Below are 21,968 nucleotides of genomic sequence, written 5' to 3'. Positions count from 1 at the left end.
TAACCTACATGTAGCATAAAGAACCCTGCTAATCATTAGCATTTCTCAACGAGAGACATTCTGCGGAAATAATGTTTTCAAAACTCGGTCTGGCAGGGAAATTCCCTTCCTGAGCCAGGGAAATCCCCTAGCTAGCTAGCCCCTGGTGGCGGCTGTTGCAGGTAAACAAAGTCGTGAAATAAGTAAAGAGGAGGAGGAGAGGGTTGCATAATTCCATTCTTTGTTCGTCCGCTTGCTTCACTCGCTTCTTTCTCTTCGCTTTTGTGGTTTATATAGTTGTTTTTTTCTCTTTCTCGTATAGACCCTAATAATGTTGACATTTCTGAAGATATCAAGAAGAGATTTGCGAATGCGTTGACGCGACGTGACGTCACTGGAAGAAGACCAAACTATGAGATGACAAGAAGAAGAAGTAGTTTTAAGCATTTTCATTCACGAAATCGGGTTCCATACTCAACGGAGAGTTGAGACATTCCCGTGCACGACAACGAGAGAGAGATTGACTTTACGACGCTATCATGTAACAACGCCACGAGATAAAAGTCCATGGCAATGCGCATGCGCTATACTCGCAGCAGAATAACGAAAACCGGTCGGTTCCGACAGATATCGCACTGTTATCTATCAACTGCACGTTATGTACTCCGTCTAACTGTCCAGATTACCGATGTCTGAAAGAATGTGCTCAGAAGAAAAAACCAAAAAGAAGAAAAAGGATATGGCATACGGCTTATGTAATTCTCTCTCTCTCTCTCTCTCTCTCTCTCTCTCTCTCTCTCTCTCTCTCTCTCTCTCTCTCTACACGAATGGAAGTTGAAATAGATGTACTGTAAGCCACAAGGCTGAACCGTCATTTGAACTGAAGATGAACCCAGGGAAGGTTTCGAAAGCTTTTATATAGTTTTATAAAGTTTTGCAACTGTTACTATCAGATATATTATTGTGGACTAAAGAATACTATTTTTATTATTATTATTGGAGAAACAAATCGACAGTTATGTATAAATATATTAAAAAATAAATCTTTGCAGAGCTTTCGGAAGCCTGTTCTCTGTACAGATTTAATATTAGATATAAAATATATACTCATTAATAACTGTGAACTTGTTTCTCCATTTCAAGACTCACGCTACTATGAGAATTTTTCAATTATCATTATCATCATAGGCAAAGGTGAAATGAAACGTCACCCAACCAAGTATAGAATAGCTAATTAAAACATTGGCTACGGGACTTGATGAATTTAACAACTGCTTCGCCTACGGTGAGGAAGTACATCTGATGCGAAACATTCTTCCTTTTGTCAGCGTTACAAAGTCCAAGGTCATTTTAGGGATCCATTACCGTGAGGGAAGTTGAAAGAAGAGCCACCCACGGTAAGGGCACGGTACAATACACTGACGGTAGAGCACCTCTGGTGGTTGCCCAGAGTCATGAGGTCCACGCCAGGCTGACAGTTCCCCGAAACCTTACCACACTTAGGGCAAGGAACGTGTCTATAAGACAAGATGAAGCTCGGAGTTGCTCACAGCGATCTGACAAGTGTGAGTCTAACGGAGAGAGAGAGAGAGAGAGAGAGAGAGAGGTGTGTGTGTGTGTGTGTAACGGGTGGAGAGAGAGAGAGAGGTGTGTAACGGAGAGAGAGAGAGTGTGTGTGTGTAACGGGGAGAGAGAGAGAGAGAGGAGAAAATGTGTGTGTAACGGGGTGTGGGGGGAAAGAGAGAGAAAGAGAGAGGTGTGTGTAACGGGGAGGGAGACAGAGAGAGAGAGTGTGTGTGTGTGTAACGGAGTGAGAGAGAGGGAGAGAGGTGTGTGTGTAAGAGAGAGAGAAAGGAAGGTGTGTGTGTGTGTGTGTGTGCGTGTATAACAGAAAGAGAGACTGGTGTGTGTGTGTGTGTATAACAGAGAGAGGGAGAGAGACGGGTGTGTGTGTAACGGCGAGAGAGAGAGAGACTGAGAGAAAGGTGTGTGTGTGTGTCTGTGTGTAAAACACAAAGCGAGAGAGAGACAGATATTGCAATAACAATGTACGATTATCACCCAGGTTTTCACGGACAGGCTATATCTGGACCCCACCAAGACCAGGGCTGTACAAAAGACTAATACACCTACTTCTACTACTACAGTGGCCGCCACGCTACTATAATAGGCGTCCATAGTAGTTGTGATTCTCCTTGACTTACACTAGAAAGCTTCCTGGTCAGCCGGCCCCGCCCCACCTCCCCACAACCCAGGGCTCCTTCCCCTGCGTTGACAATTTTAACATGCTTTACTGCGCGCCAGGACTCAGTGCTCCAACTGCCTGCTTTGTATGAAAAAAAGCTCCTTGTTCAATTGCCTATTAAGTAAGTTAAGGCACGCTCCTTCGATTGTCACATCTGCCTGTATGTGATACACACACACACACTATATATACAGTATATATATATATATATATATATATATATATATATATATATATATATATATATATATATATATATATATATATATATATATATAATATAAATATTAAAACTATATTTATATATATGTATAAATAAATAAATAAATATTTGAATGTCTTTTACTGTAATACCACAGTATAATATGAAGATAGAAAAGCCCATAAAAAACTATTCGAACGTTGCAACCATATATTTCGAACACCTCCTTCTGTGCCCCTGCTCGCTGGTAAAATATGGACAGATGACAGGTACATATACAAAACATAATATGTAGGTGTGGCAGTGAGTCTCGCTGGCATTGCATGTGGCCATTGACCCAGGAAAGATGGAAAGTAGGAAATTAAGGTATTCCCTTGTGGATTTTGGCCAACTGAATCAGACAGAATATCCCACAATGCTCTGTAGAGGATTTTCAGCTAAGTCAAACAGCCTACAGGCTGCATATATATATATATATATATATATATATATATATATATATATATATATATATATATATATATATATATATATGTGTGTGTGTGTGTGTGTGTGTATATATATATATATATATATATATATATATATATATATATATATATATATATATATATATATATATATATGTATATATATATATATATATATATATATATATATATATATATATATATATATATATATATATAAACCAACCACACCAGGAACTAAGTACCGCATTGCGATATCTTCTCATCACCATCGAACAATATTATTCCTCAGTCTCAGATCAGGACCACCATTTCCACTTACCTTGAGCATCACCGCTCCGTCCCCGCCAAAACCTCCCTGGAAATCTGGGCCAATGGCTTCTGATTTCGTGGCCCAAGAAGAGGCGCTCGCCTGAGTGGGATCAGCGGCAGCCGGCGGCGGTTCGAACCTTCCTTGCCTCCTGGGTCCGAACCCCGTCTTATGTCTCGTTCCCTTACCCCGAGGGACGTTGTTGCCCAGGCCGGAGTTCGATTCCATGACTGCGTGGTGGAAGAAGAGAAGATGGCAGTTAAAATGGAGAGTTCGTGTTATTGTCATTCTTATTGTTATTCAGAACACGAACCCTATTCATAGGGAACAAGTACACAGAGACCATTGACTTGAAATTATTATTATTATTATTATTATTATTATTATTATTATTATTATTATTATTATTATATTACTCAGAAGACGAACCCTATTTATATGGAACAAGTCCACAGGGCCATTCACCTGAAATCATTATTATTATTCAGAAGATGAACCCTATTGATATGGAACAAGCCCACAGGGCCACTGACCTGAAATAATAATAATAATAATAATAATAATAATAATAATAATAATAATAATAATTATTATTATTATTATTATTATTATTATTATTATTATTATTATTATTATTATTATTATTATTATTATTCAGAATATGAACCCTATTCATATGGAACAAGCCCGCCACAGGGGCCATTGACTTTAGATTCATATTATTATTATTATTATTATTATTATTATTATTATTATTATTATTATTATTATTATTATTATTATTATTATTATTCAGAAGATGAACCCTATTCATATGGGAAAAACCCACCACAGGGGCCACTGACTTGAAATTCAAGCTTCCAAACAACATTATGGTGTTCATTTGAAAGGAATAACAGAAGGCAATGGGAAATACTGAAAGAAGAGATCAGTTATTAGAAAAACGGATAAATGAGAAATTATTAATCAGTACAATCATACTGCTAGTTAATTTCACTTAGAGAGCATTAATTACTCGTGAAAATACTGATAAATTTGTGTACACTGGCGTCGAAACTAATTTGGTCAAAGGCACAAACGTTTGCGATGTTTTTGTGACCCTGGAAATGAAAAGATTTCATTTACAAAGAACATGCACGCAAGCAAATTCATGCATGAAGTGGATAGTGCATTTTTGACTTGATCAAGAAACAAAACAGGAAAACAACTTGAAGGAAAAGAACACCTCACATATTCCAATGCATACTTATTACTATGAAAATACTAAAATCAATATTTGTTCGATATTTTCTAATACTGTAGTTCACCTGACTCGGTGTACTGTAGGCACTACCTGAGGTTCTTTGTAGCGTCCCTTCCTTTGTCCCCTAGCCGCAACCCCTTTCATTCCTTTTACTGTACCTCCGTTCATATTCTCTTTCATCTAACTATCCACACTCCCCTAACAAGTGTTTTCATAGTGCAACTGCGAGGTTTTCCTCTTGTTACACCTTTAAAACCTTTTTACTCTAATTTTCCCTTCCAGCGCTGAATGACCTCAAGAGGTCCCAGCGCTTGGCCTTTCACCTAAATTTTATATTCCAGTGCCAATTCCAATATTGCAGTTGTATCTTTCACAGCTGAGCTAAGCCTACATAACATTTCCTACAGTATCTTAAAAGAACTCATTTGAAATAAAATCAACAAATGATTCTGGTTTCCAACTGGAAATCGCCTATTTCCTATCGAGTTCCTTTGATTCTTTATAAACTTCGTCGACTTGGGGAAAAACCACAAGTAACATTTCCGTTACATTTTGAAACATTCGCTTTTGTATTGTCAGATCCAGTAATAAGCAATAAACGCCCCTAGCAGCAACACGAAAGCAATAATCTAAACACATGCAATGCGTTGCTACCCTGATAAAATTCTCCTCGTATTTTGATAACTTACTTACATTTTTATTTATTCATTGATTAATTTGTTAATTTATCTGTTTCTCTAATAAGTGATCTCCTCTCTCTGTATTTCCCATTACCTTCTGTTACAGCCTTCGAAAGGATACCCTACTTTTTTTTTTTTTTTTTTTGAAGCTTGAGTTTCAAGTCAGTGGCCCCTGTGGTGGGCTTGTTTCATATGAACAGGGTTCATCTGAATAATAATAATAATAATAATAATAATAATAATAATAATAATAATAATAATAATAATAATAATATTCTTTGGAAGCTCTAATTCCAAGTCAATGGCGCCTGCGATGGGCTTGTTTCATATGAATAGGTTTCATCTTCTGAATAATAATAATAATAATAATAATAATAATAATAATAATAATAATAATAATAATAATAATAATAATAATAATAATAATAATAATCATTCAATTCATCTTGAGGGTAACCACGAAGGACACATCCACACCTCAGGAAAACATGTTATAAATACACGTCGACAACTTATCTCATACATATCACAAACAGTTTGAAAACAAGTGAGTGACCAATAGTGGAGAACGAACCTTGGGTAAATGCTGAATAATCGCATGAAGCACTGGCAAAAACTACCAAGCACTCGTTGACCTGTATTAGACTTGTTTGCGATGCGTGCTCCACAAGTTGTCAATGTGTTCATGACATGTTATACTGTCGTGTAGACGCACCCTTAAAAGACTCTCAGTGATGTTTATATTTGACCTTCGAACCGTGCTTACAACTGTTCCCGTCTATTGTATAAAATAAGCATATGGAATGGAATATAGAGCTTAGGCCAAAGGCCAAGCACTGGGACCTATGAGGTCATTCAGCGCTGGAAAGGAAATTGTGAGAATGTAAGTTTGAAAGGTGTAACAGAAGGAAAACCTCAAAGCAGTTGCACTAAGAAATAATTGTTAGGAGAGGGTGGATAGCAAGATGGAAGAAAGATAATATTAATGGAGGTACAGTAAAAGGAATGAAAGGGGTTGCAGCTAGGGGCCGAAGGGACGCTGCAAAGAACCTTAAGTAATGCCTACGGGGAAATAATCATATGAGAAGAAAGACGAGTACCATTCAATTCCCGCGCCATCGACCACCCTGGGGGCATGAGATGATTGCAAGGAGTACCAGTCATGGGAAGAACATTAACAGCAAGCATAACGCAAGCACAACTGATATTACAAACCAAGCACAATATACAGGAAAGGGAGAACTTGTCTGCGAGTGACGTCATGGCGTGAATCAAGAACTCGATTCAGGAATGAAAATTCAAGAAAAATTAGCATTACGTGTCAAGTTTTCCGTTTGATACGTATTTGCTTTCATTTTTTAGTTTTCTGTCAAAGAAAACTACTGTGGCGGCACTTTTGTCTGTCCGCCCTCAGATCTTACAAACTACAGAGGCTAGAGGGCAGCAAATTGGTATGTTGATCATCCACACTCCAGTCATCAATCATAACAAATTGCAGCCCTCTAGCCTCAGTAGTTTTGATCTTATTTAAGGTTAAAGTTAGCTATATAGTCGTGCTTCTGGCAACGATATGGGTCAGGTCACCACCGGGCCGTGGTTAAAGTTTCACGGGCCGCGGCTCATACAGCATTATACCGAGACCACCGAAAGATAGATCTATTTTCGGTGGCCTTGAGGTACAGAAAAGTCGATTGCGCGAAAGAAACTTCGGCGCATTTTTTACTTGTTTTTTGTCTGACACATCTACGGTACTTCTGACTTGCATCCGTCTTTATAAGTGCGCAGATTTGTTTAACTGGTTTTCTTTGCAATGTTTTCTTTCTTTCATTGAGTTCTAGTCCGATGATGCTTGCTCATCTCGTTAAATTTATTCTCGCATATTTCAGCTCCAAGTTTTAGTATCTGCATGAATGAATTTCATCAGATCACCTCACCAAATCTGTTGCGAGCCATGGGTAATACGAGTGCTTTAAAAAGTTAGCCTGTGTTTACTTTATAACAACAGAACACAAAGCCACTCACACAGCAGTAGGCCCACCGAGATCCTGTAGCAATGGCTTTGTCGTGGTCGTTATGCAATGCCAAGCAAGCTCTGGGCACGGATTAGATGGGCTCTGGTGGAAAATGTTTAAAAAGACATTCAACGCCCTAGGAAAAAACACTGAACTTGGATTCAAGACGCCCAAAGACCGTACCACCACTCTGTTACTTCTAAACATCAGAGATCTGAGGCTAATGCCTCTTCTGATTTATCATTTAATGCATCTAAGAATAGATTATAGAATTTAGGCCAAAGGCCAAGCGCTGGAACCTTTGATGAGGTCAATCAGTAAAAGGAATGAAAGAGGTTGCAGCTTGGGGCCTAAGGGACGCCGCAAAGAACCGCAAGTAACGCTTACAGTGCCCCGCGTGAGGTGCACTGAAGATGCTTAACAAGACATTCAGAGCCCTGGGGAAAACACACTGACCCAGGATTCGGTGCTCAATGGATGACTGTTTCGCTGGCTCTTGAGTAATACGTCAGGCGGATTAAAATACCAAACCAGTTCTTCACCAAGATACTACTCCCAGTCATCCCAAGGCCAGGAGGATGGCTGGCGAGAGAACACCAAGCGGGTAGTTCTTGCCTCTTAACCCCACTCCTCTCATTCAGCCTGTAGTTCAAAGCATTATCTGTGCCTTACAGGCTGCCTGGGTGGAAGTCTTACGTTCACCTAGATTGTAACCTTTTGACTTTTTGTCTGAGGCAGTAAAACGATACTGGATTTTTATTTAGCTGTATGGCTGGCTAGCCCTGGTGGAATACAACGCAACTCCTGTTAAAACAGTAGAATCTACAAATGTAATCTGAGTATATACTACTTTTGGCAGAAACTCATATGATACCCATATTGCAACCAAATAACGATGTGCCTGTTTGAGAGAGAGAGAGAGAGAGAGAGAGAGAGAGAGAGAGAGAGAGAGAGAGAGAGAGAAAAAGTAAACATTTATGAAGAGAACAAATGAGATACTGGAGTCGGCAACTGAGCCCTCAAATCAAAGGCGTAACAAGAGAGAGAGAGAGAGAGAGAGAGAGAGAGAGAGAGAGAGAGAGAGAGAAGGCAAGTGCACTGAAGCACGGATCACTGGCCTGGCAGAACAGCACAAGACCATGTTTTGAATAACCACTATTACTTGTCTGATATTTAAAATAAAAAGTCAATCCATTATCCAGTATGGCATGCACTGATTGGAGAGGTCAAAATCCATAGGCAGTCCAGGTTTCTTGAATTACAGAATAATTAAATGAAATTGCCTGTGCTTTTGGAGATGTTGTTGATTGATTGTGAAATTTAGGTCTTGCAGACCAAGCGCCGGAACCCATCAAGATTATTCAGCGCCGTAATGAAGGCGAAATATATAAATTAATAATGATATGACTGATAATGAATAAGGGAATGTTTAAATATCATTGTATACGCAATATATATATATATATATATATATATATATATATATATATATATATATATATATATAATGTATACACATACATATATATCTATATACACGCACACACACACACACGTATATATTCATAAATGAATCACGAAAATATGGAACGTGATGAATATGTAAATAAAGCCAAAATCCACGAAGGAAAGAGAAACACTGGAGTGCTGCGAGGCCTTTCGACTGTCGTCCTTTACTATATATATATATATATATATATATATATATATATATATATATATATATATATATATATATATACATATATACTATATATATTAAAAAAATTACCCTAATCTTGACTGAACAATCATCATCATCATCATTGCCACAAAGGCACAATCACCAGCAACAAACACAACCCGACGCAATCGTTGTGGGATCATCACCAACCCCGGAGACGTCCTTGCCCCAGCGCCATTTGTTCCTGTCACCGCCAAGACACACTCAGTGTGTTTGTGTGTGTGTGACCTTCCTCGGAATTTACAGAGCGGCGGCGCAGATTAACACACAGAAAGCAGTCTAGTCACGAGACGCTCGGGGAATTACCTCCATCCCGGAAGCATGTGCGACCGGCTGCTTGACACTCTCCCCCCACCCTCCTCTCCCATCAGCCACGAAACCTGAGGGATCTGTCCCCATAACACCACCACCACCATACACCGGAGGTACACACCCCCCCTACCCAACCAGGCCACCCTTTCCATATATCTCTGTTCTGTTCCTGAAGCATAGCAACTCTGAAACTCTCCCCCTAAGGATGTGTCCCTACCTTGTTGGAATTGGAATATCAAATTTAGGCTTAGAAACATCCCTACCCTGTTAGAACTGTTATTGGAATTGAAATATCAAATTTAGGCTCAGAAGTACTGGCATTGGAACTGGAATTTGAGTATTAAATTTAGGCTTAGAAGTACTGGAATTGGAATATCAAATCTAGGGTTAAAAGCACTGGGATTGGAACCGGAATTGGAATATCAAATTTAGGCTAAGAAGTACTGGAATTGGAACTGGAACTGGAATATCAGATTTGGGCTTAGAAGTACTGGAATTGGAACTGGAATTGGAATATCAAATTTAGGCTTAGAAGTACTGGAATTGGAACTGGAAATGGAATATCAAATTTAGGCTTAGAAGTACTGGAATTGGAACTGGAAATGGAATATCAAATTTAGGCTTAGAAGTACTGGAATCGGAACTGGAATTGGAATATCAAATTTAGGCTTAGAAGTACTGGAATTGGAACTGGAATTGGAATATTAAATTTACGTCACAGGCCAAGCGCTGGGACCTATGAGGTCATTCATCGCTGAAGGGAAACTGAGAGACAAGGAGGCTTGAAAGGTGTAACAGGAGGAAAACCTCTCGGGGAGAAAGAGACTACGAACAGAGGTACAGTAAAAAGAATGAGAGGGGTTGCCGCTACGGGTCGAAGAGACGCTGCAAAGAACCTTGAGTAATGCCTACAATGCACCACGTGAGGTCCACTGACGGCACTAACCCTCTAAGGGGTTCTGTGGCTTTTAAAACCTCCACCGCAAAGCTTAGGAATTTCCTTTCTTCTTCCGTTCTCCTTCAAGGAAAGGAAGTAATGTCACCAAAAACTGGTCCCCCAGATCATTTTTTACAAGACAAGAATAACATTTATCTTGCAATATAATAATAATAATAATAATAATAATAATAATAATAATAATAATATCCTTTGAAAGCTTGAATCTCAAGTCAGGCAGTGGCCCCTGCGGTGGGCTTGTTCCATATGAATAGGGTCCATCTTCTGAATAATAATAATAATAATAATAATAATAATAATAATAATAATAATAATAATAATAATAATAATAATAATAATAAAAATTCTGGGAAAATTTACATTCGCCCTGGTTTCATCATTTTTGTTGAAGGGTCGCACACTACGAGAAATTGTGTTTACTTTCTATTTTTTCTTTAGATTACCTTTAGGAACGGAGTGGAATACAAAATTTAGGCCAAAAGCCAAACGCTGGGACCTACGAGGTCATTCAGCGCTGAAAGGGAAATTGAGAGTGAAAAAGTTCTCAACGGTGTAACGGGAGGAAAACCTCAAAGCAGTTGCACTATGACGCAATTCTTAGGAGAGGGTGGAAAGTGAGATGGAAGAAAGAGAATACGGATGGAGGTACAGTAAAATGAATGAAAGGGGTTGCAGATACGGGCCTAAGGGACGCCGCAAAGCCTACAACGTACCGCATGAGGCGCGCAGACGGCTCGATTCTCCGGCCGGCCAATGAAGAATTAGAGGAATTTATTTCTGGTAATAGAAATTAATTTCTCGGTATAATGTGGTTCGGATTCCACAATAAGCTGTAGGTCCCGTTGCCAGGTAACCAATTGATTCTTAGCCACGTAAAATAAGTCTAATCCTTCGGGCCAGCCCTAGGAGAGCTGTTAATCAGCTCAGTGGTCTGGTTAAACTAAGGTATACTTAACTTTTCTACCTCCCCACGGGATCGATTTCTTTTTTTGCTAAAGATACAACCGGGACAATCACTTTAATGTGAAGGATTTGATTTATGACTGATGGTGACTGGACTAAGAAGTCAGTTACTAGGGAACTAATTCCCATTCAGCGGCCTAGAGTCTAGACAATAAAAAAAAAAAAAGGGAGTTGGACAGGAAGATGGAAGCAAGGAATCGATATTGAAGGTGAAGTAAAAGTAGAAATTAAAAAGTGGGCGCAGCTGTTGCCCAAAGGGGCGCTGCAAACAACCTTTAGTAATGGTGAAACAAATCCACAGTTAAGTATTGGTACAAATATATTTAAAAATTAATCTGTACAGATTGTTGTCGGGAATCTGGTCGATTCCCCCCTTCAGTCTGAAAAGGGATAAAGGGGAATCGACCAGATTCCCGAAAGCTCTCTGAACAGATTTATTTTTTAAATATATTTGTACCAATACTTAACTGTGGATTTGTTTCTACACTGCAAGGGTCATGCTACGATGCCTACAGTGCACCACGTGAGGTGTCTTCACGCCTTTATCTCTCTAGGGGGGGTGTGAAAATGGAAATATTAAAGGCAAAATAGGAGTGAAGGAAAATATCAGAAGAAAAAATCCCGCCTTTCAAAAAAAAAAAAAATCGTAAAAACTAGAAGACACACAAACTAAAAATATGTAACTTCGCCTCACTAGCGAGAGACTCGAGATCGATCCCCAGGGGGTATATCCCGATTCATCAGTTTCCCGAACGATTCATTATGCCTCTACTGACGAGTTTCGAACATTTGTCTAAGAGTAAAGCGACAGCTATTTTTGGATTACAAAAAAAGAATAGCACACTTAAACCGGTAAGACAAGGCGGGATGCCACTACAAAATTAGATACTTCTGCAGTCAGTGCGAAGAAAATGGCCTGTTCTTTGTAAGTATCAGTTTCAGCGATTGCGAATACCCTGAGCCTTGAAGTGATGTAGATTGATTCGTTTTTCCTGTTAGATTAGGCTTTGAAAGCAATTGTTTGGGGGCATCATTTTGTATATATTACGACTTTTCAAATAAATCAATATACAAAAGAGTTGTAAAGCAACGCGGAATAAGTGTAGTTATACAGTTATTAAGTAAGTGTATGTATTCATGTATATATATGTATATGTATATATGTGTGTATATGTTATACAAAAGAGCTGTAAAGCAACGCGGAATAATTGCAGTTATACAATTTTTAAGTAAGTATATGTATACATATATATATGTATATATATATCTGTATATATATGTATATACAGTATAAACATATAGATAACATATATATATATATATATAGTATATATATATAATATATATTATATATTCAAATACATATACATAAGTATATGTATCCAAAAAAGACAGTTATTCAGCTCACCCATCCACTGCCCACGTCAAACAAACAGCGCTGGCCGCAGTCGCCCCCCGGACTGGCAAGCGATTTCTTCTCCAAACGATATATATATACATACCACCATTGACATCCGGGTACGGTGTGGGAACAATAAAGGTAACCTCCCCAACGAACGGCCCTCGCTAAATCTGGCAAGAGGTGGCTACTACTTTCTGAGGTTCTTCCCCCTCAGGAGACACGCCTCTTCCCTCCTGAAGGCGGGATTACAGAGGGCATTGACCTATTCATGATCTAGAATAGGTCAATACAAGCGGACCCTTTAGGGAATTGGGTCCAAAGTCGCCTAGCCTTCTTGGGATTGAACCCTGGTTCTGTCTTTGTGTGTGCGCCCGTGTATGTATGTGCATATATATATATATATATATATATATATATATATATATATATATATATATATATATATATATATATATATATATATGTATAATATATATTTACATATGTGTATGTATATTAGTATATATATATACATATATATACATATATATATGTATATATATATATATATATATATATATATATATATATATATATATATATATATATATATAACGACATAAGAAACAGCTACGTGGGAAAAACAAAGCATTCATGCTACCCGGAGCTTGGCTTCATAACCTAATTTTAATACAGCAATCAATTAAGCTCACAAGCGAAATATTATTATTATTATTATTATTATTATTATTATTATTATTATTATTATTATTATTATTATTATTATTATTATTATTATTCAGAAGATGAACCCTATTCATATGGAACAAGCCCACCAAAGGGGCCACTGACTTGAAATTCAAGCTTCCAAAGATTATTAAGGGCCACTGACTTGAAATTCAAGCTTTCAAAGATTACTAAGGGCCACTGACTTGAAACTCAAGCCTCCAAAGAATAGTACACAGTTCATTACAAAAAAGCAACAGAGAGTAACGCGAAATACAGAACGAACAGCTCCCTCATTAAAAAAAGAGAAAAGTAAATAAACAAATCAATCAATAACTAGAGAACAAATCTTGAGTAAATTATGAAAACGAACAAATGAAAAAAAAATGCCTAAAAGACAAATATTAACGATGCCACCCGATGCAATGGTCACAATCCCTAAGCATTTGTTTGATTAGTATGGTATGCAAGCGGCGTCTCGGGGGAACTTTCCCGGATTAGCAACAGTTAACAAAGGATGTGTGCTTATGATAATGGAATGCAAGCGACGTCCACATAAATGCCATCAGGAGAACTGCAAACGTATGACAGTAGATAGATAAAGGAAGTAATATTTTCCTAGGTGTATTCTTGTGTTTTAGGTGTATATATATATATATATATATATATATATATATATATATATATATATATATATATATATATATATATATCATATATATGTATATATATATATATATATATATATATATATATATATATTATCAAGGATTTACATCCCTCCCTCCTATTGAGCTGTTATCAGGCTAACTTCTAGGGAATTTTTTTTTTTATTTCCGTTAGCTTAAAGTGGATGCCAATATGGCGGGTTGTAGCCGTGAGAATATTTGAACCAGATAATAGCCAATAGCACCCGTAAGGAGCTAGGCCTCCTTACCTCCCCCTAAAATCATTCGATCTGGGAACAATGAAAACCCCCTTTTCACCCCCATCACGTGATGTGGGAGCATTTAGGTATGGGGAAGGTCAAATAGGCATATTGAGGCTAGGGGCGAGGTAGGATTTTAATCTGCAAGCACTTAGTCCTAAGAACTGTTTCCTCTGCTTTTTTGCTGGCGTATGGCTCCTTGCAGGTATGGTTGGCCCAAAGTTCGAAATTCAAGACGCCGTGTTTTGGAAGCAGGCAGATTCTCCTGTGGTCTCGTCAGGAACGCACGTGCTGCATCGTCTTCCGCTCCGCTGGTTGAACTACCTACGACGGACAGCCAAGACAATTGTTTGGCGCCCTCAATGGTCATACAAGGTTTGTACGTTGCAAGTAGTCAATAGCCAGCCCTGTCCCTTCCACTTGAAACACCCCTTAAATTTCCCATTTCTTTAAAATTTAACCCCTTCCTCCACAAAGCAATCTTCCTTTGTTACGAGTCCTACCGGCCTCCCATATCTCGCTATTAATGTGCCTTGAATTTCAGTAAAGATCCCGTGCTAATTATCCATTTATCCCTCTCCCCGTGAAACTTAAGGGCAAATTTAGGCTAAGCAATACCAGTGTTAAAGTTACTCTTTGTGAGAGTGTGATCACGTGTTCATTGTTAAAAGCCCATGCAGTTATGATTCCCATATTGTGCCTACGTGATTTCATCATAATTATCTGCTGGGCTACGTAGTGGTTAATATTTAACATGTGAAAAGGTAACATTTGTAAGGGAATTCAATTTCCTTCAGTGTGTACCGTCATTCCTAATCTAGAACCTCTCTTACAGGAGAGACCAACCAATCGGTGTGCTCTGTGCCTGATAATTCTGACTGCATTCCCATCCTGAAAATATTCCTGGACGCAGTCCAATCCTTGAAATCCATTGTGGCCTCGCCAAAGTTGTATATGAATCATTTTCCCCATCCTGGAGTTCAATCTGTTTGCAGCATCTAACTGAGACTATTTAGTGTAATCGGGGCATGACTAAACCATTTTATTGTAACTGAATAATTGTATTGCACATTGGTCCCCTTTATTAATCAGCTTGCTTGTTGCCAACCATTGCATTATTGTTCTATGTGTCCAATTAATGAGTCTGCCCATTGACTACCATGTCGTCTTGTTTGTCACCGTGCTTCATTGCTAAAGTCTCTGTAAATAAACCCCTGTAAATTTGTAAAAGAATTCTAATTCCAAATGGCGACCTTCCTCCTTTAATTGTAAATCCAGGAAAATCTAAGGTAAGTTTCCAATAACTTTTCCTTTGTTCATAATCTGGGAGCGATTGGTCCCTTTGCAGTCAACATTTTCGCATTTGTTCAGTTCTTCCCCCAACCAAGTCTCCCAGTTTATGACAATATATATATATATATATATATATATATATATATATATATATATATATATATATATATATATATATATATATATATATATATATATATATATATATATATATATATATATATATATATTTCTATTCCACATCAGGACCGAACCGGTCTTTAGAGTGAGAGTCCAGGGCGTCAGCAATTCCTCCACACAGGAATCCCACTCGAAAGACTGGGGATCGGTCCTGATGTGGGGGCAGAAATTTATTTCTGTGCAACTTTTACATGTTCCCATGTATATATATATATATATATATATATATATATATATATATATATATATATATATATATATATATGTATACAAACATAATGTTATATAAATACAAAAATATTCATAATTACTTCAAAAAATTTGCATTAACTTTGCAAGCCCCAAAATTTTCACTCATTTAATGTATGGGTGAAATATACATATATACATAAATTAATTCAAAGGAAAACAGAATCCTCACTTCAGTAAGGGAACCTCCATCTTATGGAGAATCCATTCCACAGTAGAACACGTCATAAAAGCGCTTCGTCAACTTGTCGCATACATATCACAAAAAGGTTGGAAACAAGTCAACGACCGATAGTAGAAAACAAAGCATCCACAAATACTGGATAATCGTGTGACTCATTGGTCAGAACTAACAGTAAGTCGCTGACTTGTATTCAACCTGTTTGTGACGTGTGCGCGATGAGTTGCCAACGAGTGTTTGTGACATGCTTTACTGCAGTGCGGATGAACCCTTGGAACCACAATAACCCAAGCAAGCAAAATCACTTAAAGAGGCGCGAACGTTCCGCTGGATGCTCGCAATTGCAACGGGAGATCTCCGGATTCTAGTGACGCCAAAAGCAGAGTAATGTTGGTTTCCTGGAATTGCAAAGCCTTTTCCAAGGATCACCCAGTCACTGAGTTTATCGGCACGTGTGTCTTCTGTTCACGATCTTGTAGCTTCAGGAAATATGTAATTAAATGTATTATTCATCAAAGAACGTTTTGCTTTCATGATAAAGTCTACATTTTTATGCTAGTAATATAAGTATGAGAGTACATTGATCAACACAGTGTATTATATATATATATATATATATATATATATATATATATATATATATATATATATATATATATTACAGTATATATATATATGTATATATATACATATATATGTATATATATATAATTTGTTAAAACACAATTCTATCTAATAAAGTCTGGCAACAAAAACACCACGCAGTAAAACCTTACGCTGTTTGGTGTTTTATATGCAACTCACTATTATATATATAATATATATATATATATATATATATATATATATATATATATATATATATATATATATATATATATACACTTATATACGTATATGTATACATATATATAAATTTCTAACTCACATCAGGATCGAACCCGGGTCTTCCAATTGAAAGACGAGACCGCCGCCGCCGCCAACCAGGTCCCAGAAGTAAGTTATATTTATAAAAAAGCACGTTAAAAGAAGAAGAAGTTATATATATATATATATATATATATATATATATATATATATATATATATATATATATATAATTATATAATACACACATATATATATATATATATATAAAATTATATAATACACATGTATATCTATACATATTTCTTGTTGTTCCCTTCAGTTTTGCAGCTGTCGTCAAAACTGTATCAGTTATTGACGGTCAAAGTTCGGAGAGGAATAAGCGTAGGAATAATATAAATCATGTGATCAAAAAACAAGACTGAGGTGTTTCGAAAATGAGAACAATAATCGGGGAAGCGATTATGATAAACATTTGAAAGGACTGCAAAAATAAGCTTTAAGAAACGATGAGCACAAACTCTACGGCTGGATTACATACGGTTTCACTAACCTCCAAAAGTTCTTAATATTATTAATCATATTTTATTATTATTATTATTATTATTATTATTATTATTATTATTATTATTATTATTATTATTATTATTCTAGATTCAGAGGATGAACCTTATTCAAATAGAACAAGCCCACAGGGAGTATTGACTTGGAATTCAAGCTTCCAAAGAATATTATTATTATTATTTTTATTATTGTTATTATTATTATTATTATTATTATTATTATTATTATTATTATTATTATTATTATTATTATTAGAGCACTGACTTGAAATTCAAGCTTCCAAAGACATGTTCATCTGAGAGAAGCAAAAAAATATAATTCGAAATATAGAAAACAAGTAAAAAATGCGCCAAAGTTTCTTCGGCGCAATCGAGTTTTCTGTACAGCAAATAATCAAGGCCACCGAAAACAGATCTGTCTTTCGGTGGTCTCGGTATAATGCTGTACGAGCCGCGGCCCATAAAACTTTAACCATGGCCCGGTGGTGGCCTGTCCTATATCGTTGCCGGAAGCACGATTATGGCTGACTTTAACCTTAAATAAAATAAAATCTACTGAGGCTAGAGGGCTGCAATTTGGTATGTTTGATGATTGGAGGGTGGATGTTCAACATACCACTTTGCAGCCCTCTAGCCTCTAGTTTTTAAGATCTGAGGGCGGACAGAAAAAATGTGATAGAATAAATTGCGGTCGGACAGACAAAGCTGGCACAATAGTTTCCTTTTACGGAAAACTAAAAGGAGATTAGTCATTCGAAAAGAAAAAAAAATCATTTAACAACGTAATGAAATAGACAAAAATATGAGTAAATTATTAACATACAAGGCGAGTTGTATTAAGGTAGCAAATACATTGCGTCTTCGCTTGAACTTTTGAGGATTCCGCAGTCCAACAGTGTGAGGAATAAAAGAACTCTGGAACCGAGAAGTTCGACAGAGAGGCAAAACAATTATTGCATATTGGTGCTGCTGTTCGGCAAACCTGGTTGCTCTCTCTCTCTCTCTCTCTCTCTCTCTCTCTCTCTCTCTCTCTCTCTCTCTCTCTCTCTCTCAGTCTACTAAAGGTTGCAAAAACTGAAATCTGGCCGTAGTAAAAATAATTCTGAACTTATGCTTCAATTTTTTTAGAACAGAAAAATAAACAAACTGTAACTCCAAATAACATAACAAGGACAAATGAAGACGAATATAAAACTGCTTTACATTGTCATTCGTCGTACGTGATGTGAATGACAGGCAGATCACATCATAATTCAACAAGACAATAAGACCGTGGACGAAACAGATCGCTTGTAGATTATTTCAATAAGGTGGGAATCAGATTACTAGGGATTTTTTTTATTAGAATTGGCTTCAGAAAAGAATAAAAGTGAAGTGAAGTATCAATGTATCGTTGAAGTTTACAAAAGATACTTTTTATTGATGGCAGTTGAAGTATTTCTAGACGAATGTGGACTTTCACAAAAATCATTATATATATATTGTATATATATATATATATATATATATATATATATATATATATATATATATATATATATTTATATATATATACATATATACATACACACATACATATTTATATTATAAATATATAAACAAAATACATACACACATATATATTAGAATATATAATATACATACATACATATATATATATATATATATATATATATATATATATATATATATATATATATATATATATATGTATATAATAACCTCACAAGCCTTTACCATGAATTCACTCGCTATTTACAGCAACGTAGATGAACGAAGCGCGTGTCTATATTTACAATTAACAAGTCATCAGCAAATATGGAAGGCAAGCCAAGTCACACCAGACATAGTATTACGATGCGTAGAGGTGCTTCCAAGAATTCAATATGGTAGCACCCCTATTCTTCTGCTGACAGTACTGTCGGTACCCAGTCACATATTCTGAAGTGTACGCCGGAGTTTTTTAAGATCATATGACTAAGTAGAAGGAAGGTAGATTTAGCGTGGAAGTCAAGCCTCTACTATTGTATTTAGTACGTCACAAGAGAAACGGATGACCTGCAACAAGGCAGCCATGTTTGTTTTATTCCTACTCAAAATAATTCCTATTGGCCTAATAATTCCTCCTGAAACAAAGTCTTCAAATGTAGATTTATCCGAATACATACATTTTGGTTGTCCATGTATATTACTTCAGTATGTTCCTTTGAGAGAGAGAGAGAGAGAGAGAGAGAGAGAGAGAGAGAGAGAACGGACAAAAATAAATGGCGGGAAGAACCAAAGTTGTTACTTGTGGCCAGAGTAACGAAGCAGAGAACCGTTAGTACCATGTTCAGAGTACTGAAAAATTCATACAGTAGACTGATGCCCAGTGACCCGTACCCCTCTTAAATGGACAGAGAGAGAGAGAGAGAGAGAGAGAGAGAGAGAGAGAGAGAGAGAGATTCGTATCTAATTTCCCAAATAATTCCCAGTATGTGAATGTATATATCTTTATAAACAAGCACGGTATCTGGCAACTACAGAGTTGCCGAAGCGTGGAAATATTATTTCGTCATGGAAACTTGCTAATCAGCACTTTCTCAGTCTTATTACAATGGATAAAATTAGATCATTAAGAAAACTGTTTACATCAACACCTACATTAATGTCTTAATCTGAAAAATTAAAGAAAACTAATACATTTTACCGGAGAATTCAACCGTTATCTATAGTGAGCCATGGTCAATTATCGCATATTTTCTAACTGCTAAAACTATTTAATTAAAATCTCCTGACATTACGGGAAAAAAATAATTAAATAAACTCAAATATTTCTGAGGATGGCGCATTCTCTACCTAGTAGTCCCTAGTACTAGATAGCCCTTCCCGAGCAGCCATATTTAGGGAATCGTTACTTAGTTTGTGACTAACGTCTGTGACCGCCATTTCTATACAAAAAGACTAAACTCTGAAATAAGTGATGTCAGTCTTTGCTAATTGGCGACTTAACAGATCACCACAAGCTATCACAAATACAACCTTGCCACCACTCTGTATGTAAACCTAAGCTTAGGCCGATATTCGAAATGACTTACTTCCTGAGAGTTTTAACATATTTAATTGCATTATAGTGCATTTTTCTATGATTTTTTAAAATTTTGATTGCCACTAACAGTGTATGGAACGCTATACTCTGCAAATATATTGAATTAAAATGATAAAAAATTTGTTCCACCAATTCTGAAAAATCCTTTAGACGTCAGCAAATGGTTAAGGGGTGGTTCAAGATATTCTGTTAGTCATTCTGGGATGAAGCTGCAGTCCCAATACCTTCACCATGACAGTATTTGCCCAACAGTCGGCTAACTACAAGACAACTAATGTGAATCACTGCTCAAGTCACTAGAAACCCACGAAGTTGAAACATAGGCCTATAAAAGTGCAAGGATAATGCCGGTTACAACAAGAGAGAGAGAGAGAGAGAGAGAGAGAGAGAGAGAGAGAGAGAGAGAGAGGTGACAACTTGGCAATAAGCAAACGACCTGTGACTGGCAAAATCAAGAATGCCTCTCGCTCACAAATTGCCGGCAGATGAATGACCAAAGGCGCATACGTGGAAGTGCTCCAACTGCTGCTGGGCTCGAAATTAGCAACGGTGATTATCTCTATCTCTCCCTTTCTGCCCTCTCTCCACACACATGCATATATATGCATATATATATATATATATATATATATATATATATATATATATATATATATATATATATATATATATATATTTCATACATGACAAATGCATCACTGTTCGAACAAATTTCACAAACCGGAATTCATGCCTCCGTAATTCATTCATCAAGGGTTTTTTAAACAGTACATGCATGACGGAAAATATTTATTATATACTTTAGCAGTCACAATCTCTTGCGCTACCTCAGTGAATAGTTATTCTCTCTCTCCTCTCTCTCTCTCTCTCTCTCTCTCTCTCTCTCTCTCTCTCTCACCCAAAGTACTACCAAAAGTAGACGACCCTCAACCAGGTACCCAATTCACTCCTCAAGTCAGCAGATGCATACATTTTAATGGAAACCTGTTCAGTCGTTCTCTTCCTATTCCGGACCGCTGATTTGGGTTACCACCTCTATGCTCCATTCTCTCGCACAATGGCTCTCCTTGTGAGCAAAAAAATCTGAATGAACTACAAAAACAGCGTGCTCTACTAGTGATAACGACCGGCAAGGTATTAAGACCTCCGGACAATTATTATTCGCGGGGAAGTCCCCGATATATACTTTCCTTTGGTCTGTCATGCGAACGGTATACAGGAGTACCAACATTACTCAAACACTGAAGCTTGGTGTGTGTGTGTGTGTGTGTCTGTGTGTGAAACGGGGGGAGCGATAGGCGTTAGGGAAGCCTTGTGACATTCAAAGACTTATTGACCCACTTAATATGCTTTCATGTTATCAGTAATTACAGTACATCAGCGTAGAGCAAGCCGGGAAATACATTTACTTGCTA

Source organism: Macrobrachium rosenbergii, chromosome 39 (assembly GCF_040412425.1).
Source record: "Macrobrachium rosenbergii isolate ZJJX-2024 chromosome 39, ASM4041242v1, whole genome shotgun sequence".
In the NCBI taxonomy this organism is placed as follows: Eukaryota; Metazoa; Arthropoda; class Malacostraca; order Decapoda; family Palaemonidae; genus Macrobrachium; species Macrobrachium rosenbergii.
The sequence above is the reverse complement of the archived record's forward strand: the minus strand, read 5'-3'. Positions refer to the sequence as shown.